At 39.3% G+C, this 26,979-nt stretch overlaps 1 protein-coding gene across 4 annotated transcripts in view; it reads left to right on the top strand.

Annotated features, from left to right (window-relative positions):
- Nucleotides 1-26,979, top strand: part of ZNF536 (zinc finger protein 536) — a 450,709-nt gene that overhangs the window by 69,455 nt on the left and 354,275 nt on the right. For 2 of the 4 annotated variants that reach the window (XM_083513503.1, XM_083513506.1), the window contains one exon: nucleotides 14,944-15,040. The exons of the other annotated variants lie outside the window; for them this stretch is intronic. The gene's annotated coding sequence lies outside the window, so the exon portion shown is untranslated. Of the gene's footprint in view, nucleotides 1-14,943; nucleotides 15,041-26,979 lie in introns of those variants that run through there. 4 annotated transcript variants of the gene reach the window in all.

Raw genomic sequence — 26,979 nt, 5'->3', positions numbered from 1 at the left:
TATTATGATACTGTCAATGTTTTTTCCAGTCCCTTTCCTAATGATATCTAACCTGGAATTCATCATTTTCACAGCTGCCACATCCTAGGTTGACGCCTTCATTGAGCAATCCACTATGACCCCAAGGTCTCATTCCTGGTCAGTCACTGCCAGTTCAGACTCTGTTAACAGATATGAGAAAATGAGGCGGGGGGGGGGGTATTTACCCTAGTGTGAATCACTTTACACTTGTTTACACTGAACTGCATTTGCCAATTTATGTCTGTTCACCCACTTTAGTGAGATCCTTTTGGAGATCCTTGAGATCCATTTTGTTTCAACTATCCTGAATAATTTGGTATCATCAGTAAACTTTACTAATTCCCTGCTCACCACATCAATACAGATTCGACTGTTTATATTCCTGCTTTGGGAAAACAATTTCCAGGATTCATTTGAGAGAGGGAATTGTTGTTAAATAAGTTCAAGTACTTATGTATGTGCATTTAAAGAAAAAGGTAAGATTAACTGCAGTTTAGTTGTGCGTCTACAGACATTGTATACTGCATGTGACTGCCACTCTGAATCAGAGCACCAAGCACTCTGGATTGATCAGTGTCTGGCAGGATGAATTCAGTACAATCAAGCACAAATACTATTGCAACAAAATAGCAAATATAAATAGCAACAGGAAATAGTAATTTGCACAATTTCCTTTTGTGCTGCTGTTTCATACTCGACCCCCACCTGTAGTATACATTTAAAGCAGTATCATATCACTTTGAACAGGCATGGCCTCCTGCAAAGAATTCTGGGAACTGTAGTTTGTTAATGGTGCTGAGAGTTGTTAGGAGACTCCTGTTTCCCTATATTTCCTGTAGTTCCTTGGGAAGAGGGAGTAACTGTTAAACAATTCTGAGGTCTCATGGTTGCTCCTCAGAATGCTATCCTAAAGTTAATATTCTATAGATGCTGTTTGTATAGAGACTAGTAGCAATTCTTGTAATGAGACAGTAGAGAGCTATGATGAATGAGAAGCAAGTGATGTTAAGTAGTCATTTGTAGTCCATCTGGAAATGAAACTTTTTCTCTTTTATGGTTCAAAACACAATACTAATCAATTGCATGGATTTTTGAATATCTTGCTTGGAAAACTATTCTAGACTTTATGCTGGTGGCTAATTTCAGTTCTGCTCTACTACAGGTATAAGTGAAACAAGTTCTGCTTTCCTTTTTGACCCATACTTGATTAGCAACTTTGCTACCAATTTTTCTAAAACACACACAACTACACATTTCTTTTTGTGTCCATGTTTGAGTTTCATGAGAGAAACCCCCTAAATAATGCTTTATTTCATATTACAGCTGACAGTAACATGACAGGAAGATAGCCTGGCTATAAGACATTACGATAAAAGCACATACCTATTAAATAATTTTCATCTATACATTTATTTTATTGAATACAATTATTCAGGAATACAGACCCCTTGACGAGGGCACACTGGAAGTTTCTTGATATTTGGATATATTCTGGACTTGCGTCCCTAGAGTATCTCTTCAATAATTTTGGGAAATGTCCTGCAGCCATCCCTAAAGTCCCATGGGAACTTTTTGAGTAGGTTTCAGATCTTTGGTTGGCTGTGGACGCTTGAGGGTCATGTGCAAGCCATGGTCAGCCTCAGTTTCAAATCTGTAACATGGGATTCATAGCGACTGATCTTGTGAAGTGGTTGTTGCGAGGATAAATGAGATGAGGGCTATAAAAGACCTTGAACATTAGACGTGCTGCAGAAATGATTAATAAATAAAAAAACGCACTGAAACTGACAGCGATTATATTTTGTGGGGCTGTGAAGAATGAGGAGCAACCCTTTAAATGGACCCTGGAGCCATTTACTAAACTTGATCACAGGAGGCTGCGGATTTGAATCATAACTCCCTCCTGAGCTCTTGTTCTCTTATTTGTGAAACTGCCTGCCTCCAGTTATAAACAAGCACGTGTACAGAGCCCGGGGAATCGTTTCCCCCCTCTTTCCTGGTGATTAGAGCAAAGAGTTAGCTATCTGATTGCTCTGCTAGATGTGCTGCACCTCCCCAAAGGGATATTTTAAGTTATGGGAAAACGGGGGTCTCCTGCAGAAGCTTAGGGAAAAATTTATAAACACCCTTTTAAGGCAATTCTGGTCCAACACCCATCCACCTTGCCTCACTTTTCTGGTTTGTATTATAGAGACGGGTGATCAGTAGGTTGCAGGATGGCACAGAACCTGCACTTTGCATGAGAGAATGAGGTTATGCACCAGAGAATCACCCACAACCTACACTCTTTAAAGAAAGGTAACCAGATGCAATAGAGTAGAGGATCCACGTGCTTTTACCACTTGCATGGTAGAAGGAATTCTGGCAAGTTGAGTCTCTCCCCACCCCCACCTTCCCTGCAGACCATATTGCTCTTGCCAAAATCCTGTCTTCTACAGAACTGTTATAGGTACTGGAGTCTAGGCCTCCTCTTACATTTGATCCCCCTAATTAGTTAGAGATTAATAAGGCCGTCTTCCGGCTTAGCACTGAAGTGCCAGATTGAAAGGGCACAACATTCCAAGGCAGATGTGTGTCCTTGATGGACTATGGAAAACAATTTCTCCTATGGAGGCATTGGAGCAGTACAGGGGCATGAATGGCTTAAGAGTCAATCTTAACCTATGCACCTTCTGTTCCCGTATTTGTTCAGCAAGGCAAGAAAAAGGCCATAGGATTGCACTGAGGAGTTTGGCCAGTTACTTACTGGCATCAACACTGAGTTCTTTATTTACCCTACAACTATGTTTTAAATACCTTTGCTGTAACATTAGCCTACACAATGCAGTGTTGAATTCTGAGCTTTCTTGGCAAGGGTTAATAATCAATGTAGCGGCCTTAACAAAGGAGATGGTTCCTTATTATACTGGGAAACTTTTTTTTTCTTAACTGTCAGCGAAGCAGTACTAATTATTACTCCAGTGTAAATGAGGTCATTTCCTATTAAGAGAACAAAATGCTTAGCCGTGCCTTGCCAATTCATACCATCTATTTGTCACACATATCCTCGCTTAGATTTTTTTTTTTTGTAAAATTTTGATAAAAAATCTATTCATTTGTATTAGAAAAGTGTAAGCTATTTGCAATAATAGTGGCCCATTATTACCCAGATGAGCTTTTGTAATGTGTGGGTTGTCTGAATACCATGTGTTAGCTATGGAACAATTAGCCAGCTGAATAGTTCTTTAAAACAATCAGATACTTTTATCTCACAGGGGGGAAAAAATACATTCCTTGGAAGTGTACTGTTCGACTGTAAATTTAGAGAAACCATGTTACTCCTAGTGCAAGTTCCTCTTTAGGATATATGTTGATCAAGGACAAAAATGCTTCAAAATATCTTGTCATTTTTTTAAAGCGCAGGGGAAAAAAAGATTTAAGGAATATTGTAGCAAACAAAGGGTAATTGTTTTAGCCCAGATGTTGCTTTTGCACAACAAGCAGGTTACAATGTTCCCACAGAGCTGATGAGCCCAATCAGTGAAATGATTAAAAATTGATTTTGTCCCTGTAATTACCGTATGTAAACTACTTAGCTTGGATTGCAAAGGAAGTGATTTTCTAATTACGTATATACTCTGGTGTCTAATGATTGGTTTTTTGAAGTAATGAAGAGAGAGCCCTAACGACTCCTTGGTGCTCTGTTGTTTAAGAAAGACCATCTTTAGAGTAAGCAGCAACAGACAAAGAGTTTAAATTGAATTTTCAACACTGTTAATGCACACATGGATTTGGTTATTAAAGAGACAGGAGTGTAATTTGATTGGCTACAAAGATCATGGGTATTTTTTATTGTTTTGTTTTTGTTATTGAAAGAGATGCAGGTCGGAATATGAGAGATCAGGTTCTGGCAATCCCATTGCCTTTCCTTCAAGGCCATAATAAATTATCTGAAGAAGTGTGCATGCACACGAAAGCTCATACCAAGAACTAACTTAGTTGGTCTTTAAGGTGCTATTGGAAGGAATTTTTTTATAATAAATTATGTGAGATTCATGTTGAGTAAAATGTGGGGCTCCCCATTTCCAGTTAGCTATGCGCTTACTCTATCTTCTTTTTTATATAAAAAAGTAATTTCAAAGTTGCCTCCTTTTCTCTGCCCCTGCGCTATTAACACCAATGCAACCTGGTGACACTTTTGTGATCACTTTATTCAAGTGCCAGCAAAAGCTTTCCTTGATAAATTTATCTGTGTTAACCTACTCTTCCAGGCTGGGGTGGTGAGGAGGAGTCACAAACGATACTAGTCAAGTGCATGTTAGTCTTTTGCAGTTGCATGTCAGGTTAATTTTTACTTTTTCTTATGGTATGACAAGAAGCTTTTTAGGGTAAAGACTTGAATCAGGACCCACTTTTAACTCAACCAGCAACATAGGGGGGACTTTAATTTTTTAGTAGTGTAACATTTTTACCTGCATTCGGTCTAGTTTTCTGTCTGTCTATCTATCCCACTCTTTTCTCATTTTCTTTCTCCAAAAGGTGGCTCAGGCACCACTGGCAAACTGCTTCAGGTGAGGTCATGACCTAACTGACTAGTTATGGAGCCGATCCGTAGAGTGCAAGACATATAAGTAGCTCTGAGACGTATTTTGTATAAAGTGATAAATAAATTCAAGTGATCGTCAACAGTATACTTATCTCCCCTAAGCAGGAAAGGAAATATGTGAATCACATATTATGACAAGCAAGATTAAAATGGTACAGGACAAAAAATGTGTAGAAATATTTTCTTACTGGTTTTACTCGGAAACTGAAGGAAACCAGGCAGGATCAATACAGCAAGTAGCCTTGAGACAAGGGAACTAGGCATTTGGGGTCCTTGCTGGCATCTCACCAGCTGGTTAGCTTATAGTACAAATATGGCAGAGGGTTTTAGAAACACAGCTGTTGGGCAGATTTCAACAAGATGTGTGCTGATGGGCAACATCTTTAGTGCTAGGTTCTGCCCACTTTCTTCCCGGAGAGACGTATTGGGGATCTCAGAAAAATGTAAGAAAGCATAAAGAAAGGCAAGCTCCTATGCATTGAGGAGCAGAGCTGGTGTGTGTGTGTGTGTGCGTGTGCGTGTGCGTGTATCCCTTGCCTAGGGACTGTGGTGCTATTTTTGCTGCTTTATAGGGTGCTATTGGGATGTTAGAGAATAATGGGGGAATACTGTGGTGGATTTCAACATCTTACTTTAGGGGGCCTCGTCTCTTCTTTATTTATGCATGTTAACTCTCACTAAAGTGAAAGCAGCCCTGAGCATTTATAGGACACTATTCCACATTTACAATGCATATACATAAGTAATGTTCAAGGCAAGGATGCATCAGACACTATTATAATTCTTTGTTGTTGAGAACGGAGGACATGTTTGGACTGAGGACAGATACTACAAGCTGAACAGCGCTATATTTCAGGAGCTGATCACCCATTAACTGTATGTGTGTGTGTGTGTGTGTGAGAGAGAGAGAGAGAGAGAGAGAGAGAGAGAGAGTCAGTGAGCACACTTACTGGTTTCTTTGCTCCAAAACAGAATCTACTGGCCCTTCCTGTGATTGGTTTATAACTAAAAATGTCTCTAGGGTTCTTGAAGTTAGAAAGGGGTATTCTGTCTGTCCTTCCTACTTGGTTTACATATTCTATATCTTAGTACACAAAACTTGTTCCCACCTCCATCAAATTTCCTGTCTTGAATTTACTCTGGTCCTAGAACAGCACCTTTAGATCCATGATTTGATTTAGTTATTCAAACCTCTCGTGCATCGTGTTGATAAGGCAGGGTAACACTGAAATAAATAAATCCATTTCATTTCTTTTAGCATTCCTAATTGTCTCTGCCTCAGGGTCTATTCCAGCCTTCTCCAACCTGCTGCCCCACAGATGTGTTGGACTACAACTCCCATCATCCTTAACCATTGGCCGTGCTTTCAAGGTTGTTGGGCGTTGCAGTCTAAAACAACTGGAGAGCACCAAGTTGTGAAAGGCTGGCCTACATGTTAAAGTTCACAGCCACACTATTGATAACTACTAATATGTTTATACTTAAAGTAATGAGTTAGGTGATTTCTTCTACTTATGTATTTAGAACTCTTGTCATGGGTTTAAACAGTTTATTTTCCTTTCCCTATAGCTTATTCACATGTCCTTGTAGTATGTGAGTTGGCTTCTTTTTCAAGTTCTGTGCAACTCTTTGCCATATATATACAGTATATATATGAGAACTGTTGCAGCAAGACAAAATAATTTAATTCTCTGATGAGCATATCAAAACGATACATTTGCAACTCCATATACGTTGCATTCTTGCTTTACTAAAACTTAATGGTGGTATACAATTAAAAAAGCAAAATTCAAGAGGGGCACTAAATTAGCACTTCCCAATCCCTCTGATATCACCTCTTGCATCCATTGGGTGGAATTCAGCATAGCGTTAAGGAGTTCATTTTGTCAGCACAGTAAATTCTGCTTATCTGATGGAACATTCTTCCCTATTCTCCCCCCACCCCCCGCATGGTGTTCTGGGGGGTCTTCCCAACTCTTCAGGGAAGATTTTTTGTGCACAAGGGGAGGAAAACCCTGTTGTACTAATGAGTGTTCTTGTGCTGGCCTCCACTAGTGGACAGGTGAGTTGAGTCTGGTACATAGTCTTTTCTTCCAGTGGCTGTCACCTTCCCAGTCTTGGCTGCCATCCTGTTTTATGACACTCTGCATTGAGGGGCCCCCACGTCATTACTAAAAATAACAACTTCATGTAAACCAGTCTGACGGCACCCATAAATTGCTTATGCATGCATGATGTGTGTTTGCATGTGACACTCAATCTAAAGACTTTATTTGTGGCAATTATTTATGCCCCACATTTCAGGATATAAATCTTTTCCAAGGTGGCTTACAATTAAATTATATATTGTAAGAACACTACCGTCAATATTAACATATTAAAAAGTCATCATATGTAACAGTTGCAAGTACCACCTGACTTGGGTGGTGACAGCAGCTACTGAGAAGCTGTGTAAGGTGCAGGGGCAGTAGTAGGTGAGGAGCAAGAGGTTTGATAGGCAAACCCATTGGAAACTGTTGAAAGTCCTGAGCTGGTCTTTGTTCATCCTTCCTTAGTTTTCATTCAAGTTCAGATGGTATACATAATGAGCAGATCTGACTTAACACACTAGTAACAACTTGGAACCAGTTTACTTGCCAAATTGCCTTATCCACCCACTCGGCAGCATCGATCAGAACTGGCACTGTTGCAAGTGCCACATAATAAGTGCCACAGTTGTTAGAAATGGATATTTTAGTGTGGCAGCACCTGTACTTTGTAACTCCCTGCCTATTGACACCAGGCAGGCATTTTTGGTGCCTCTTTTTAGTGCCTCCTTAAAATATCTTTGTTTAGGCAAGACTGTCCAGAAATGTAGAAATTCACATATGTTCAATCTCTTTTTAGCTTACCATTTATTTTAATTATATTTTTAATTGCATTTTATTTACAATTTTAATTGTTTGTATTTTGTAAATCACTTAGAGGTCTTATGACAAGCAAGTGGTATATATAAATTTTGTTAAATAAAAAAAGTACTGTAATAAATTGATGTTCTGTGGTTCACAGTGCACTTTATTGGTTTTTAAGCAATCACTCTCCCTCCTACAATGTGGCTAAGATTGCCACATCCATAGCTTTATATATAGCTTGAGGTATTAACCCACATTAAATATATATTTATTTTACACTATTTATGTTAAAAACTTTAGAATGACGTTAGTGCAAGTAAGTTATTATTTTTTCTTTTGGCTATTTTGCAGTGTCTGTGTTTCAGCTGAATATGGAAAAAGTAGGAGATGTTCTCCAATTTGTCTAAGACATTATGAATTGCATACTTTAAATCACTTCCAGGTTTTCAACCTGAAGACTTCAGTCAAAAAGTCATGAAATGGTAAAAGAGATTTTAAGAGACATTGACCTGCTGATCAATGACACAAATCCTCCAAACAAATCAGCATAGGACTATATATATATATATATATATATATATATATATATATATATATATATATATGATGGATGAGGTCTCATTCTGTTCCATCTATTATTGGAATTTACAAATCACCTTAGTCAAAGCTCCTTGAGAATCATTGATAAAAAATTTCAAGTCATGAGTTTTTGAATAAAATCTTATTTTCTTTTTTTGCATTCCTTTTTATTATTAAAGACAGCCTTGTAAATATTATGGCAACAAAATAATAAATAATTCTGTTCTATGGTTACTAAGGACCTGTTTGGGACAATAACATCTCCTGCAAAGAAGCAGCTTATAACTCTGTTTTTGTTTTTCACAATATAGATTGTATTTATCTTCAAATAAATACTTAAGAGGTATTTCCGTTTAAGTTATGGATTCTGTGAATACCTGTGATCTCAGATTCTGAAGTGAAGATCATTTATTCAGTCTTGAGGATAATGCCCCAAAGATACAGCAAGTTTGTGAACATTGGGTTTTCTGAAATGCTAGTCCTATTGAGAGCAGACCATTTTAAGGTAATGGACATGTAGGTTCATTGATTTGAGTTAACACTTTGTTGGATACAATCCATTATCACCAAATCTATATGTAAAAGTTGTGATGTACGCTTCAATCACAAATACATTCACTAGGGAGTAAGTCTTATTGGAAGTAGGTGGGACCACTTCTGAGTATACATGCAGAGAATTTTGATGTTAATTTGTACCATTAAGTTACTTCCATATGTGAAGTGCAACAAGAATAAAATGTGCATTCATTTATACTGCTGTCTCTCTGTTTGTGAATGAGAATATTTTTTCAGAAATAAGCCAATTTCACATGCAGATGGCACCTGTGCAGTTTAATGGAAAACATGATTCGCGATAGCAGATCATACAAATTCAGGGTGAAACAGTGAATTTAACTGAAAATCCTTCTGAGGATAAGTATTTTGAATGAACACGTAATTCCATTATCCTGTATCCAACATTCTCTGTCCAGAAGTGCAAGGGCTTTTGTGCTAGGATGAGTTTTAACATTGCACCACAGAGGAATCCAATGCAACAGTTGTGCTGGTGGGAATTCATTGTGCAACAGATTGCGCAAACTCTCTGCTGGAGTGACTTTGACTTAGCGCTGCATTGGATACAACCCGGTGTGTGGGAAAGTGGAAATATCTGTGCAAGTAAAGAAGAGGTTTTACATAGCCTTAGTTCAGTTAAATGAAACAGAAGGCACAGCATCACTTATGTCTGGTTCTCAGCCTTCATTATTCAAAGGGAAACATGACTTCACAGAGGCATAATACAGAGACATACTTGCCACATGGATCCTTCAAGTTGCAATAATTCTTGCCTGCTTTTGGAGAACCTTCATGCCAGGAGATCAAAAATGGAAAACCTTTAAACCAAACATGTAGGTTCAAATGGAGAGACAAAAGGAGAGAAAAAGAAACTAAAAGTGTAGATTTAACCAGGCTTAAACTGAATTAGACTTCTGTGCTCCCAAAGAAAGCTACATAGCACTTAATCCCTTTAATCACTTCTAATTGGAATCTACTTAGAATCTAGTTCACACTTGCTGATGTTTGCATTCTGTCATGAGCTGAGTTATTTGGAGTGCAAGCTGGACAGATATATCCCTCTTGAAATTGGACCCTCTTACTAGAATTGAGAGAAACTAGAGTGACAGGGCATTTCAGCCTTAAGAACAAAGTATTGAGGGGGGAATATAGGGAACTACATGTGAGTTCAGGAATCAACAGGGTAAGGGGGGGGGGGAAATGTCCCCTCCCCCTGCTACAGTAATCTTAAAAGCAACTACCATAACAGATTAGCTTTTAAAAGAAAAAACCCCTTCCTGTTGTTATATAACAATGTTATAGGGTAGTTCTATGCTGACCAATGTAACATTTGTAAACTTCTTTACATAATATTTTGTGTTTCAGTTAAAATCATTTAGCTTCAGTCAACATATACTGGTAACCCAGAAGTATGCCATAGGACGTTTAGACGCTTCATTCTTAATTGCGTTTTAAAAGATGTGACTAATGTAACAGTTTTACAACATCAAGAATTTATCTGTAACTTGGATATTTGTTTTCTATAAAAGTATGAATCAATTTTTCTCCATCTGCAATTGGCATTCAGAGCTAACGTTTCATGGACAAGTGTCAAATGTATCGTAATGGTTATTGGAAACTGTGTTGAAAAGCCTTTCTGGCAAATTATGTGTGGACAATATAATGTGACCAATGTAACATGCGGAAAAAAAACACCCAGAAATAAATGCCCCCAATGCAAGACCCTGTGCATGCATTCACAAGTTGCTGATCAGTATCAAGGCCATGTGGGAAGTTGCAGTGTTCATTACAATAATCTAATGCTTCTTCTTTTTTCATCCCAACATTGATCAATTGCAGGAAAGACAAATGTCACAGAAGCCCCCATTTAAAAAAAAAAAGATGATTTCATGCCAATGAATATCACTTTTTCTTTTCATTTTCCCAGTCTCAAACTCAACAATAACAAAGTTGCCAACTAACACCAGCACTTCGGTGTGGCTGCTTCTCCTTCTGCACTTTAATTCAGCCTTACCATGTTTCTCATTATTCCATGTATTTCTGGTGTTTATTTTACAGTACGTTAACATTCATTTACATTTTGTGTTCAGGACTGCCTTCAGCTTTTTACAGGGTTGCACTGTTACCTGAGGCAAGGCAATAGAACTTCAGCTCCTGAGACTAATTTTTGTGTCTCTAGATTAGGGGTGGGGAACCTCCAGCCCATGGGCCAATCCTAATGTCATACATGTAAAGGTGGGGCTTGACCAAAAGGCCAGGGCTTGCCCAGCCAGCTGGTTGGTAAGAGTGCTGCACAAAGCAGGGGCTTAGCACCAAACAGGATTATATTACTATTGTTGTTGTGATTACAAAGGGAGAATTATCCTGTTGAGTTCAGGAGCATCAGAGAACCTTCTGCAGGTTGTATTCAAACTACCTAGTTGAAGTGTCCAGTGCGCTCAGTTCTCTGCTATATAAATAAAATGACTAGTATCCTAATAACTTTATTTTAATCTTGGACTATCTGATCATTCTTTCACGAATGCAAGATTATTGATTGCTATTAGCCATGCTAACTAAATGAAAAGCCCAGCTCTAGAGGTAGTACGCCTTTGAATATGCATCGTGAGGAGAAAAACAATGGGGACAGCTATAATTATGAATTATAATTGTATTTCACCTTTTCTACAATGAGCTGAGGGTGGTAATTATGGATTTGGGGTGGGGTTATTCCTCTTTATCCTCTCACAATCCTTTTGCTTCAACACTCTGCATCTCATTGTTGGAAGCAGGATGGGAGACCAGATGGGTCTTTGGTCTGATCCATCAGGGCTGCTGTTAATTTTTCATGACGAAGAGAAACTAACACCAGCAGGTAAAAAGATGGATTTTGGGTAAATCACACTGTTGTCATTAAAAACGAGCAAGTCAAAACCCTGCCCATCAAACCAAGACCAACTTCATAATTGGGTATCCTCAGCATCGTCAGAAATAAAGAGTGCTTTGGGAATAGGATGTAATTCAAAGTGAAGCCTTTGCAAGACATGACCTGGCACCTTGCCTTTTGAAAAGCTTTTGCAGGAATATGAGGTAGCATCTCTTCCAGAAAACCAGATTTTATGTCACTTTTCATACTGGAAATAACTATGAGTCGGGATCAAATATATACAGTTTTGGATTCAGTTGCTTCTTCTTCTTTGGTGATCACTTGTAGCAGAGTAAGATTGTCTTCCATAAACACTGTTTTAACAATGAGTCCGTAAGTGACTGTGGAGGCCAATTCTGGACCCACATGTCCTTCCACAGTGGGGACATTGGTTTCCACACGGGAGTTGATCATGGTGTGGATTTGCCTCTTAGAACGTTTCTCCCTTGCGTTCTGAGCTTGAGTGTCCTTAAAGCCCATAACACCTTTGGTAGAGGCTGTTCTCCAACTGGAGTGCTCGCAGGCCTGTGTTTCCGTTGTCAGTGTTTATACTACATGTTTAAAGATTTGCCTTGAGACAGTCCTTAAACCTCTTTTGTTGACCACCAGCATTACACTTTCCATTTTTAAGTTCAGAATAGAGTAGTTGCTTTGGAAGACTATCATCAGGCATCCGCACAACATGACCAGTCCAACAAAGCTGATGTTGAAGAATCATTGCTTCAACACTGGTGATCTTTGCTTCTTCCAGTACACTGATAATAGTTCACCTGTCTTCCCAAGTGATGTGTAAATTTTTTTGGAGACACCGTTGATGGAATCTTTCAAGGAGTTGAAGATGGCATTTATAAGTGGTCCATGTTTCACAAGCATACAGTAAGGTTGGTAGTACAATAGCTTTGTAAACAAGCATTTTGGTTTCCCTGTGAATGTCCCAGTCCTCAAACACTCTGCACTTCAATCGGGAGAAAGCCGCACTTGCAGAGCTCAGGTGATGCTGGATTTCAGCATCAGTGTTAGCCCTTGTGGAAAGATAACTGCCTAGGTAGGAGCAGTGATTGACATTTTCCAACGTTACACCACTGAGTTGGATCTGTGGCACTTCAGAGGGGTTATTTTGTACTTGTTGGTGCAGCACTTTGGTTTTTTGGATGCTGAGTGATAGGCCAAGCTTTTCGTAAGCTTTTGCAAAGATATTTAGGATGGTTTGGAGGTCATCCTCTGAGTGTGCACACACTATGTTGTCATCAGCATACTGAAGCTCTATGATGGAAGTTACAGTAACCTTACTCTTTGCTTTCAGCCTGCTCGCATTGAAGAGCTTTCCATCTGTTCGATATATGATTTCTACTCCAGTGGGGAGTTTCCCTTCGACAAAGTGTAGGATCATGGCAATGAAAATAATGAATAGATTTGGGGCAATAACACAACCCTGTTTAACACCAGATCCCACTGTGAATTGTTCACTTTGAGAGTGATTCAGTTGCACTTAGCAGTTGTCATGCCAAGTTGTATCTTGTATTTGGAGCAGAGTAAATAAGGTGACTCATTCAAAACAGTAATGCTTTGTTTTGTTTTGTTTTTACACCCCAAACACTTTTTATATTGGGGAAAAATATATATTCATGGTAGTGAAAAGTAACAGATAACTTGTGGATTTTCTTGCCTCTTTTATCTTTGAAAATGTAAAATGTACAAAGCAGTTAATTGATTAAATGTATTTATTTGGAAAAGCACATACAGTGGAGAAAGCCTTCAGACATACATGGCATTTTTAATCAGAGATGGTACATCACCCTCTGTTTCTCTCCACCAGCCTGGTCACTCACCTGCAAGCAGTTCCCTCTTGCCTCTGGTTTGCCAGACTGGTGCTTACGCATGAAGCTGTGTTTGGGTTCCAGACAGATAATTGTTTTGCAATGTGCTCAGCTTCCTATGTGTGTGAAGAGCACAAACTGTTTTGTGCCCTGCCATCTGAATTATGGTCTCCTAAGATTTTGAGTTTATATCAGTGGTGGTATGCTGTGGTTGGGTGCCAAACTATGCCATAGCTTATGCTTTGTTGTGGTGATGTGGGCAGGAGCAGTGATGCAAAAGCAGCTATTCACCTGTCTGGCTGAAGTCAATAGAAATTCTTTGCAATTTGGGGGCTGGTGTTGGGCCACTGGTGAATACAGCTGGTCTTACATTGTGCTACAAAGGTTGCACTCTTTCCCCCCATCCAAGTACTAACTGAACCCAATCTTGCTTGGTGCCCAAAATTGGGTGTGTTGTAAAGCTTGTATTCTTTTTCATTACTAGATGACTGGCTGGCTCTTGCAACTTAAACTTATGTTAATTTTTAGGCTATTCATCTGTTAAGCTGCTAGCAAGAAATACTACATGCTCCTGGCTGCTCTTGGCTTTTTTGGGAGGAAGGATGGGATAGCAATTTTTTTAATTAATAGTAATATTTGGAGTTTAATGATCCTATGGTTTACACTTACCGGTACTTTGTATGCTGTGCTTTCCTTCAATGTACTAACTGTTGATTTTCCAGTTTACAACTTCCTGTAACTTAGTTCTTCAGGCTTTCTGGAGTTGAGTAAGGATTGAATAGTCTGCTTCAGATCTTTTCTTAGAACATTTTTGCACATTTGAATATGTATTGGACATAAAGTCATTGGGATTACTAAGTGATGTAAGCAGCCTTCTTGGTAATGAATTGTTTGCAAGCTTTTGTGAGTTGACGTCCCGAGGTTATAGCGACCCTACAGACAGCTGGTAGCTTAACAAATCAGCTACTTTAGTTGATGTTGATCACAACCTTTGATTTTGTAAACAGGAGATCACTGAGGAATCTCTGGAGTAATATAATGAGGATGCTTGGCTTTAATGCCTGCAGACATCCTAAAATGAAATTATTATTAAAAAAATATTTGGGTCAATTCTTCTTGTTTTTTAAATGTAACAATCTTAAATTTGTTAGACTTAGTAAGGCAGTGTCTTAGTTATGATGTCTGATATTGCTCTCTCTTCATATGAAGTATATTAATTATAACCATCCATGGTTGGACACTTACTTATATGCAACTTATTTGTAGAATAGAACTTTTTTAAAAATGAGTTTCTCTGAGAGATTAGGATATCATTGTCAAATAATTGCATTTCTCTCACACTTGTCATGATTTTCTCCTAGTTTTGGGAAGTGGTCAGGAAAATTTATTCCAGTTCATTGGTGTAATATGAGAATATATTTTCCCTATACAATAGAAGGAATTCTGCTCCTAAGAACCAAACCATCAGTTCCTCAAAGTCTATGTTCTAGTTTGATTTGGTCTTTATTTTACACACTTCTAATACAGCTTCTGTTTTAGATAGAATTGATTTTGATTTAATACAATGGCTTTGCATTTTTAAATTTCTCACAGGTATTGTTTTTGCAATTCCTGACCTTCAGTACTTACCTCACATCTCTGAGAAGATCCCACAGCCAGGAGAAATATCTGTTGATGTTGGACTAACCTGGTAAGAAGTGCTTTAAAAGACTCTCTTATTTTATGAATGAATGTCCCCAAGTTAATGCCTAGAACCTTTGCATGGTGCGTGTATATTGAAAGAAAAACTGGTTTAATATTATATATTAACTGGTTTAGTATCATAAAATCTTCTTGCATATTGTCAAATTTGAGCTTCAACTCAAAATCCATTTTGACTCTTCCACTTCCGAAGACAAACTAAGTGGTGGACCAAAGGTTAGATGGAAGGCTCATTTTCTATGACTCTGAACTTCTTACCCATAGGGTGGAGCCTTGAAGTGGCAGTGAGGCCAAAGAAGCATTAATGGGCTCAGGTGGCTGAAGGCCTGATGGAATTGTTTGTTTTGTGACTGGGTTCTCTCCATGGTCCTGAAATACCTGCCTCCACCTTCCCTTGTCTTCTGGAAACCCACTCCCGCCAGTCAGTTTTTCTGCCTGTTTCCACCCCCCCCAACTGCTCAGCTGGTCAGCATCTCCTTGAGTTGCCCACAATCTGTGCTTTCCCACTGGAATGGGTTGTTCTCCATGCTTCACACATTAGTACTGTAATTCAAGTAGGGCCTCAGAGTAAACTTGGGCTATCACTATCATAGCTGGGGATGCTACTGAAACTGTGATCTCTGGACACCACACTTAGAGTATACAAGGGACAACAATGATCCAGTGAAGGGTTTAGCCCCACTTATGACTCTCCTAGGTCTGTGTACAGCTATCATGATGCTGTTGGTGTGTGCCAGCATCTGAAAACTTTGTCAGGTTCACACCTGACTAGCAAGGGATCATATCTTCTCTGCTTCCCCTTTGCTAACCCATATGGCTTTGAATGGCAACACATACAGTCATGTGGGCCAACAAGTATTGTTCAGGCTAGAGTGCTCTTGGACATGCTAGCTTGAGTATCTTAGTCACATAGAAGCTGTAGCTTCAATATATAAGAAAGACACCCTGGACTTTCCATGAGGTTTTGCTTGGATCTGGGACCCACCACCAGTATTTTCCACAGAATCATCAGGGGGAGGGACAGCAGGAAGAGCCTAATCTATTCATACTGTGGCCTTCTCCAGGACCTGAGAAGGGAATCTGCTTTTATATGCAGAAGGACCTGGTTCAATTTCCAGCATCTCCAGGTAGGGCTAGGATAAATTCCAGCTTGAAACACTGGAGAGCTCCTGCCAGTCTGGGTAAACTATATTGAGCAAGATGGATTGATGATCTGAACTGGTACAAGGCAGCTTGCTTTGTTCCTAAGACATTGCTGTGCATGCTTAGATATTTCCGCACCATAGGTGCTTATGGGCTGATAATTTTTTTCTCCCAATCCTAGTCAAGCCTTCTCCAAGGCTCAGGATAAGCCTCTCAGTTATATTCTCCACAATGCCAAGATGCCTAGGAATGCATCAAGGCCTCTCTGACAGGGCACCCTAATGACACCCTCAGTTTGCCAGGGGCCAATTTGTGTCTAATTCAGATTCTGCAATGGTGTCTGTAGTAATTATGAGGTGGAACTCGAATTCATTTTAGAATCACCTATGTTAATTCAGAAAGAACCAGCAGGTTTTGCCCATATTAGTAAAGCTACTCAAGGTACATTTTGGTAGAAGAGTAGGATGAAAAAACATGCATTATATTTTTAATAGTTTATATTCATATTGGGGTTCTTGAAGCACTGGCTTAAGTTTTTAAACTTACTTTGGAATAATTACAGAATGTGGGCAAATCATGCCCTAGCTGAGGTTTGTAACCCAGCAGGAACATGTAATAATCTGTAAACAAGGCTGATGTGGATTATATATATGTGGATTAGCCACATACCTCATAATATGCCCACTCTTAGTATTAATAAGAATGATTTTTTTAAAAAAAGAAATTTTACCTGGAAAAGGCCTCTGTTGCATACAGAATTAAGTACTTGGTGCTATTGTGTGGTTTTCTTTTCTTGCACAAAGAAAATAGGACGATTGAGCCAGATCCCATAAAACAAGCATATAATGTTGGGGTTCCCGGCAGTCCATATTTGATCCTGCTGAGGTGCTGAAATGTATCTACATAAAATTATCTTTACTTGTAATTAGCAAAATCTACCTTTCGTTTTGACCATATTTCTTAGAGATCATCCCATAAACCATTTAAACTGATAGCGATATTAGATGCCAAGAAATTAATTTCACACAGTATACTTTTTTTTAAAAAAATGTGACTTTATCTTGTTTCAAGAAGTGCTTACTTTTTGATTTTTGTGGATATTACCAAGAGAGGATTACTTTTATTTTGGTTTCCCCCTTTTTCTTTCTCCCCACAACAGTTATATTAGAAATTTGCTGTTTTATTCTTACCTTCTTAGTAAAAATCCTTTTATCACACAATGGGTAATTTATATCCATTACCAACCCTTTCAATCCTTTTCAGTGGGGCTGTCACTGCCTTTGGCATAGTAATGATTAATGTGATCTAATAATAGTGTGCCATTATATTACCTTAGTAAAACATGTACCAACAGCCTATTCAGATCTACCAAATTCATAGCTTCCTATAATATTTTTGTTGAAAGACAGGATTACTATTTTTCAAAGCTGAATTTTCCCCCCGTTAACATATTTAATGAAATTCACAATTCTTTGCCATAGCAATCTTTTTTTTTTTTTTTGTATGCATTTTGCCTCAGTGGGGGAAGGTTGTACCTTTGTGGATTATGATTTGTTAGGTGAATCCTTTGACACACAGGGAAAAATACTGGAGGTGGTATATCTTCTTCATTAAAGATCCCCCCCTCTTTTTTCTAAAAAAACAAACAAAAACACACACATTTGCTTAAGATAATTTAACTAGATTTTCCAAGGATAAATGTTGATAGTTGAAATGCTACCTTTATTTCTCTTTAGGTTTGAATGGGTAATTAAAAACAAGTTTCAAAATGTAAGGGATATTCTGGACTTCGGATGCCTGTCTGGGAAGTTCTTTTGACAGAGAAGTATTTTAAAGCTAAAAACAAACAAACACACACACAACACATCTTAATATATGTGTAACAAATGAAACCGTTATCATACACAGGTTCATGCTGTGATAGGCAAGATGTTCTTATGGATGTTGTGACTCACATGTATGTATTCAGATGAGCACTCATGTGCACACACCAAGAAACAATGAGCTGGTTCACACATAAGGGTAACCCATTGTCTGAAACAAGGAATAGTTTACTGCTAATGAGCAGCAGAGCGGGCACAATTGAGTGTGTGCACCAGACTGCTGCTCTTTTCTGGTAAGACAAGAATCCCCCACTCCCAGAATATGGCTTACTGTTATGTGCAAACAAAGCCACTGATTTCGAGAGTTTTCATTTATTGTGTTTAGCAGTATTTCCATACCGCTTGACTGCAGTAAAACCTTTAAGTGGTTTACAGAAAATAAAAACACAAATAAAATACAATTTAAAAACAGGTAGTTAACTATGTTCAAATCTCTTCATAACCACATGTTTATCAGGTGAGCGAGAATGTTTCTCTTAGACAGAGATTTCCATATAGAATATAAGAGTGTTGGGACACAGGTTCTAGGTCATGGCCAACAACCATATTGACCTATCTGTAGGCTATTGTGAAAATCACAGAGGGAAAAAATGTAAAGTACTTGGCATGTTGGAGAACTATTAATACTACATGTTGACAAAATAGCTCCTTATCTGTGTAAACTTCAGGGTGATATTTAATGGTATTGAAGTGTGGATTAAAAGAAAGAATCCCCATGGGACCTCCATAAAGGCAGATAGAATTCATGTAGAATGAACGTACATTTTACCTGCTGTCTGCCCCAATTCCCTTTCACATCAGGGTTGGAAACATCCCCATACTTAACGCCTACTCATCAACACAACCTTCCTACTTCTGAATTCCTGTTTTGGATTCCGTACCTTCCAGACCCTCATCTACTTAAATGGCTTAGGCCCCCAGATATCTGAAAAGCTGCCTCCTTCCCTGCAGACCCTCTTGGGTACTGAGATCAGCAGAGAGGGCCTTCTTGGTAGTTCCTCCACCCTCAGAGACTGGGCTGTGTGGTGGTCCAGGATACTACCTTCTCCATGGTGGCCCCTAAGCTGTGGAACTGCCTCCCCACAGAGGTGCATCTGGCACCTTCATTATACAGCTTCTGGAGAATGCTGAAGATGCACCTCTTTGCCCTAGCTTTTGACACCTGAGGTGTATATTTGTAGACCCATTGTTATTTTGTGATTGTAGGCCATTTTTAATATTGTATTTTGATGTTGTAATCTGCCCTGAGACCTCAGGGTGAAGGGCGGAGGAATGATGATAGTAATACTACTATTACAACTCCTCATCACTTCACTCTGCTTTGACAGAAGACGGAAGCAGCACAAACACTCTCCTTGGATTAGGGCGAGTCTTCCAAAGAGTTGCCTTGGGAACTACATTGACATTTGCATTTTTCGATTCTTCGATCCACTAGGCACTTTTTATTTACTGTAGGTGGTATTGCCTTTTTTACATTACTTCCTTAAGGCAACACATGGTTAGCTGAGAAAATAATATGAAGAACCTCTTTGCTGCAAAATGATATAGCAAACAAAAGGGAAATGTTGCACACCTACTTGTGTGCACTGTTGTGTAAGAATCATAGAGAGAAGCTTGAGCTAATCATTCCCAACATGACATGTAATGGAACAATTACTGTAATTGAGAGATTTTTCAAACGAAGCCCTCAAATATAGCGTAGGATGCTGCGTATCACTGGGGTGGCATATATCTTCCTTTTCATCTCTTTCTACAGTTCCTTGAGGTCCATTTTGAGTTTTGCTTGGTAATTTCCATGTTTGAGGCCTGCCCTAAATTCTGTCTTTGGTAATTATTTTCTTTACTATTTCCTGTTTGCAAGAGCTCTCTACCACACCAGCCTTTTCTACCCTACCCATTTAAAATCAAGGGAGGGTTTTCTAGCCTATCTCTAGTCCCATACCTTGCATCTGGTGTTAGAGTAGACAGGGTATCCAGGTAAGAGTGGGTGGTCTCCACTTTGGCATTGGGGTTTGGGAGTGTTCCCCCCTCCCTGAGCTACTGAGGACTGCTTCTTTGAATAAATACAACACAGGTATAGCTGCACAGCTGAATTTGACTGGAGTCATGGAATTAATTCATTGTCCCAGGAGGCAGTGGTGGCCACCAACCTAGAAGGCTTTAAAAGAGGATTAGACAAATTCCTGGAGGAGAGGGCTCTCAGTGGCTACTAGCCATGACGGCTGTGCTCTGCTGCCACAGTTGGAGGCATCAGTGCTTCTGAATATCAGTTGCTGGAAGCTGCAGGAGGAGAGGGTCCTCTTGTGCTTGAATCCTGCTTGCTGGTTTCCCACAGGCATCTGGTTGGCCACTGGATGCTGGACTAGATGGGCCATTGGCTTGATCCAGCCGGCCTCTTCTTTTGTTCTTACAGGACTGTGTTGTGTTAGACTAAACTGGAGATGGTGATAAGAAAAAGGGAAGGAAAAACAATATGCAGGTGGGAGATATACACGACTAACCAACTGAATGTTACCCATTATTCTTGTCTCTCATGCATAAGATAATAATTACCTGTGTGACTCTAAACTTTGATGGAAACCTGCAAATGGACAGTGTCCTGTTTAAGAAATTTTTTATTTATCTATGTGGATTATATGAGTAACTGATCATGTCAAAGCTAATCAGGGCAAAAGGACATGGATTGATATATAAACCCAAAAGACACATCATCACAGTTCTGCTTTTTAATCTGTGAGCAGCATTTTTCCCCAATGCCACAGCTGTATTTTAATAATAGGCACCAAGTGGTTGCTATGTGATACACCAACTGTGTTGTTTGTGAACTTTTGGCTACAGTATAAACCAAGCCCCCCCTCCCCCCGGCTCCTTATCCTTTTAGTTTTCTGGGTCAGTTCATGTTATACAATGGAAACAATGATAATCTGAGTTGTAGGCAGAGAATGTTGGCTACGGCGTGCTAAGGAAGATGAAAGCTGTTTTTGTTGGACTGGATTTTAAATTTAACAAAATATAGAAATCCATATACTATTTTGAATATCTTATTTCTAAAGACTTCCTGTCCCTAAAGGCACTCTTGTATAAAATAATAGCTAATGATAGCTGTGCATTTGAATGTGGGTGGTGGGATGCAAAGTGTTCCGCTTCAAGAAGGCTTCTTCTTCTTCTGTATTAATCTAGGTCCAAATGTGTAGGAATTTCTTTTTCATGTTCAGGGTGGGGAAGTGTCTTCACAAACAGAGATTGTGTGCAGATTATTTTCTGAATAACAGAAACTCCATGAGCATTTCAGATATAATTACACAAACCAATGTGTGCACAGAGAAGTGGGGTAGAAGGTACCGTACAATGAATTTTCAGTTTGGGCCCATGCTGATCCATTTCATATTGTATTAATTGAGCTGTATTAATTTACAAAGCCCTGAACAACTGAGGTCCAGGGTACTGCCTGAACCCTGAACATTTTTATATCCCAACTCAGTCACTGAGATCATCTGCAGGAGCACCGTTGATCATCCCATGCGTGGATGAGGCTCATTTCATATTGACGTGAAACCAAGCTTTTAGTGTTGTTGACCCAGTCCTGTGGAATAAATACTCTTCCAATAGAGATTCAGCAGGTGCTTTCTGTTTCAACCTTTAAATGTTTTTGCTGAATATTTTTCCATGCCGCTAGGCTTATGCAGACAATTAAGAAAACATCTGTAATAGTTAGCTGATGATCTGTGATTTTAAAATTTTATGTGATTTTTATTGTATAGATATAATTGTCATAAACAGCTTTGGTATTTTTTAAAAAAATAAATAAATTGAGGTATACAAACATTTTTAAGTAGAATAAATAATAAATAAACAGATCCCAAACTTTCTTTGAGGTGAGGCCGCTCTGAAATGAATCCAGATTAGACCTCCAAGCCTTGCTGCATCATAGCACTGTGCTGTAGAACCTAGAGGCATCAGCCCATGCTACAGCATTTGTGTGATGAATGGGGTTCCCTCCACCTCACTCCCTGCCCTATTTATGCTGTTTACCAGACATGGGAGAGAGGCAGCAGGCAAGCAAGAAGGATAACTGGAGTTTAAGATGCATTGCAGCCAGGCCCTCAAGGAGAGTGCAGGAGGCATGGTAAGGGGATTGTCTGCAAAGGGGATGTGACTTGGAGAAATTCCCCAGCAGAGAGGCCTGGACGGCCACTTCTGGCCTTTGGGCTTGAGATTCTCTTGACATTCTCCCTTCAGTGCACCATGGGCTTAGTGACAACACCATCCTGTATCAAGGCCTAATCCAACTTGTTCCAGAGTCTCCAAGTGTCCCTATTTTCCACGGACGGTCCTGGATTTAAAGAAGCCATCCCGGTTTCTGATTTGATCCTGGGATGTCCTGCTTTTGCTTAGGATGTGCCTATTTTCACCGGACAAAGGTTGGAGGGTATGTTGGTCCAGAGCTCAGATTATTATTATTTATTAAATTTGTATACCATCCTTCATCCAAAGATCTCAGGGTGCTTCACAGCACAGAAATACGGAATACAAATACAAAATAGAAACAAGAATGATAACAAAAACAAAGTTACAGATAGGTAGCCGTGTTGGTTTGCCATAGTCAAAACAAAAAAATTCCTTCCAGTAGCACCTTAAAGACCAACTAAGTTAGTTCTTGGTATGAGCTTTTGTGTGCAAGCACACTTCTTCAGATACACTGAAACAGAAGTTGCCAGATCCTTCACTATATAGAAGGATCTGGCAACTTCTGTTTCAGTGTATCTGAAGAAGTGTGCTTGCACACGAAAGCTCATACCAAGAACTAACTTAGTTGGTCTTTAAGGTGCTACTGGAAGGAATTTTTTTGTTTTAACAAAAACAAAGCAAACCAATAGCATTTCCCTCCCACAAACACATTTAAAAGGAGTCCTAATCAGTTTTCCATATGCACAGAGATTACTGTACAGGTGATCTCAGCAGAATGAGCTGCAGGTCCACAAATGCAGCAGGGCTGGCTTACTACATTATGGACTAAATCAAAGATATGTATTTCTAAATGTATGGGGACCTCCAGTGAACCTAAACTGTGCTACTGCTGATTTGCATACTTTCAGTAAAAGCTGTGGTTGCTGGTGCCCACTGAGGCTGGTGGGGCAGAAGGGAGGGATACCTACAGTTTTAGGAACCAGAGCCAATAACAGATGGAGTCCAGAGCCAATGACAGGCAACAACCTCTGATTTAATGTAAGTTAGAACGCAGACTGGGGTTTGTGGGGCAGAGTCTCATTTACCCTTAGGAACCAGCCTCCTCTGACTGCAGGGCAAAATTGTTTCACAGATAAGTCAGCTCCTTGTTCCAGATTGTAATGGAAGTGAGGGGAGACATGCCAAGTGAATACATCACCCAAACTCACACAATATAGTGAATTAGCTAGAGATTCTGCCTGTGAAAAGATTTGAGAATAAGATTTCTATTTTATATTTGAGAATAGGATTACTTTGCAAATGATAACTAAAAGCAAATTACTTTTGAGGCGATATTGTAGATTAAAGTACAAAAGGAAGGAACCAATATGAGCAGCAGAAGAAAAGGATGCTGTTAATGAGTAATAAAAATATAACTGGCCATTTGAAGCCCTTAGATAACCCCAGCCACCTAACATTTGCTGTTTATTGAACAATTATCTATTTCAATCATCTGGAATGATAATCCAACTGGAGGGTAAATAACCCTGCTGCAAAATGTAGAATACCTGGAAATTCACAAACTTGATCACATATGAGATTGGCAGCATTAAATGCCAAGCAGCTAATTTAAATAAGGAACATCTGTACATTATTATTTGGGGGATTTATTTTATTTTTTGCCTGTCAATTTGGAAATTTGAGGGTTTAATGAGCCACTGCATGCAGATTTTTGTACTGCCTGCATGAACAGTCAATAGCATATATATATATATATATATATATATATATATATATATATATGAGATAAACAAAAGCTTGGTGCAGAGGGCAGTGTGTGCGTGTGCACCTTGTATTAGATTTGAAGAAAAAGTAGGTATGTCAATACCAGCATTATATCCTAATAGTGGGAGTAACATGACAGTTCAAACACATAGTGAGAAGATTAAGATTTTGGTGCATGGTTCCGTGAATTTGTAAAATAACAATGTAATTTTCTTAATACTGCTTGCTGTGCCTCAGAATAATCCAATTTGGAACAATTTATTCTGAACAGGTATGGCAAAAAAAAATAGGTGGTATATCATTACGGAAGGTTGGAAAATGCATTAATTTTTATGAGTGAGTTATGAAGATCTACAACTTGGTCAGGACTTAGGATAAACATAATATTCCTTAATTAATCCATTATGGTATGGGACATATATGACACTTTTTATTGCTTCAAAAATGAAAGATGTTTTTTAAAAAGGAAATTGCTACTTCTCAAACTAAAAGGCTCTTTTCCTAAATCATAAAATTGTATCATCTAATTTGCCCAATAGTATTAATGAGACAAGCATGTAAATCCAGTGCTGAATTTTCACATAAAGGGTCATCCTCTTTTGCTATAAATACTGAATCATCCTATAATCCAAACTTTAAATTGACTTAGGGATGAAACTCAAATCAGATATGCAAGGCAAATACAAGGCCTTAAACCAAAGACTTAGGGAGGATGTTTCAGACAGAAGAAATTAAAGGTTCCTAGCCCACCATTTACTGAGCCTGTGCATGGGGTGGTGCAGGCTGTCTATGGTATAAGCAGAGTGCAAACAAGAATACTGATTTGATTGGTGATGTATCCCTTTTACACCTTTATTAAGCCATGCCATCTAATTTTACTTTTGACCTGCTTTTAGGAAGTAACTAAGTCACTCTGTTTAGCACCTGCATGCTGCTAAAATGCAAGGACCAAAGTAGCAAGCAGTTATACATTGTAGTTCAGTGGCAGAGCTCCAGACACTACTGGTGGGGAAAATACCTTTACAGTATCTGAAAGTGTAGAGAGATGGGTTGCCATATGTCCTCTTTTTCCAGGACATGTCCTTTTTCATGGGTAGAGTCATCATAGTGGTCTAAACGTAGAAGTCAGCAAATGTGTCCTCTTTTTTTGCTCTTCAAAATATGGCAACCTCTCCAAGATGGGAAACACTCAGTATGCAGCCCAGATGTCTTCTGCAAGAACACCAAAGATGAGGAGGGGGAATGTCTCAACAGACATGTGTTCCCTGCAAATATGGAAAAAAAGGAATCCACACATTTTGCAGCTGCATTTTTGTGTTATGTACCATAGTAACAAAAAACAAAACAAGCCCCCCCCCCAGCTAACACACACACACACACACACACACACACACACACACACACACACACACCGTTTAAAAGGCCATAGCTTGTTTAATTAGCCAAAGGTCTGAGAGAAGAGGAATGTTTTCAGCTGGGGCCTAAAGATATGTAACAAAGGTGCCCGACTAGCCTCCCTGGGGACACCCTTCCACAAGCAGGGAGCCACCTCAGAAAAGGCCGGTTTTTGTGTTGCCACTCTCAGGACCTCCTATGTTGGGGGCGCATGAAGAACTGCCTCAGATTATGATTGCAGCGTGGGGGATCGGTTCATATAGGGAGAGGCGGTCCTTGAGGTATTGCAGTCCTGAGCCATTTAAGGCTTTATAGGTCCAAACCAGCTCTCTGAATTGGGCCTGTAAACTAACTGGTAGGCAGTGCAGTTGGGTCAGGATTTGCATTATGTGCTCCAACTGCTTTAATGGCTGTGACAGGGCTTGCAGTTTAGCTGTACACTGTCCTTATTTGTATTCTTCTGTGGTGGGAATAAAGGGTGGTGGGAAGCTTAAATATATCTCCCTGTTTTCTTAGGAAGACGCTCTCTTTCTATGTGTGATTATGTATCATCTAGCCCACTCACTACTGGAAGACAGATGCCAACAGCTTTCCAGAGGGATAATGTGCCCTTAGCCTGAAAAATGTTTTCTACCCCTGGTGTAGACATCTAGATAGACTCAGCAGAAGGCAGCTTTCTGCATGCGTCTTCATCTTGTAAGCCCTACCCTGCCTGTAGGGATAGCTAGAGAGGGTAACTACCTGCTATATTGCAAGTGTGTATTTGGTGGGCTTCACTTGCACAATACTTTTTCCAGATTCCTGAACAACCTGAAGTGAAATGTAGATCTCTCAATTTTATAGTTCCAAGAATTCACCACATATGCTTATGTCTGCCCTATCTTAGGTCTCTCTAAAGAAGAACCTGGTTTTTCAGAGGTGCCTTCTGATATTGAAACCATGTAGGAGCAGATGTAGAACACAGCCCCAGACTTGAACGCTTCCTCTTTCCAAGAGTAGTTGAGCAGTTTTTGAAAGTGCCTGTTCAGCGCTGAGCCCTGAATCCATTATTACGATCGAGATTTTATAACTTTAGGGTATCTCACTAATTTCCTTAAATTTGATCAGCTCTAATAGGATCTAGCTTTTGCTGTAGTGTATTAAAATAAGAATAGACTTAAGATGATACAAAGCCAAATGTCATTAGTGAAAAGAGAATCGAATTAGAGACTTTTTATTTTGCATTGAACACATTAAAGGCAACAGAAATCTGCAAAAATACAAAAGAAATGTATTCTCTCCCCACCCTCCAAACCCGCCCGCCGGATGTCTCAGCATTAAGGGAATGAGCATTCCTTTTCTCTCTGTGTCAGAGTCACCAGGTTGTTATTCCTTTTGTTTAGTTGCATAATAGAATGTGTTGCGGTGCATTATCCTCAGTTTGTGGAGCAGCCTACAAATACTGATTGCCGTTTGAGCTTGTTATGTGAAAGTATTGCTCTGTGGACTGAGTAAATGACCAACAGTGGACTATAATCTATGAAGCTGAGAGTGAAATTGCCAACTGGAGGTCATT

The sequence above is a fragment of the Podarcis liolepis genome (assembly GCF_965112155.1).
Source record: "Podarcis liolepis genome assembly, chromosome: 7".
NCBI lineage: Eukaryota > Metazoa > Chordata > Lepidosauria > Squamata > Lacertidae > Podarcis > Podarcis liolepis.
This window is presented reverse-complemented; position numbering and strand designations above follow the sequence as displayed.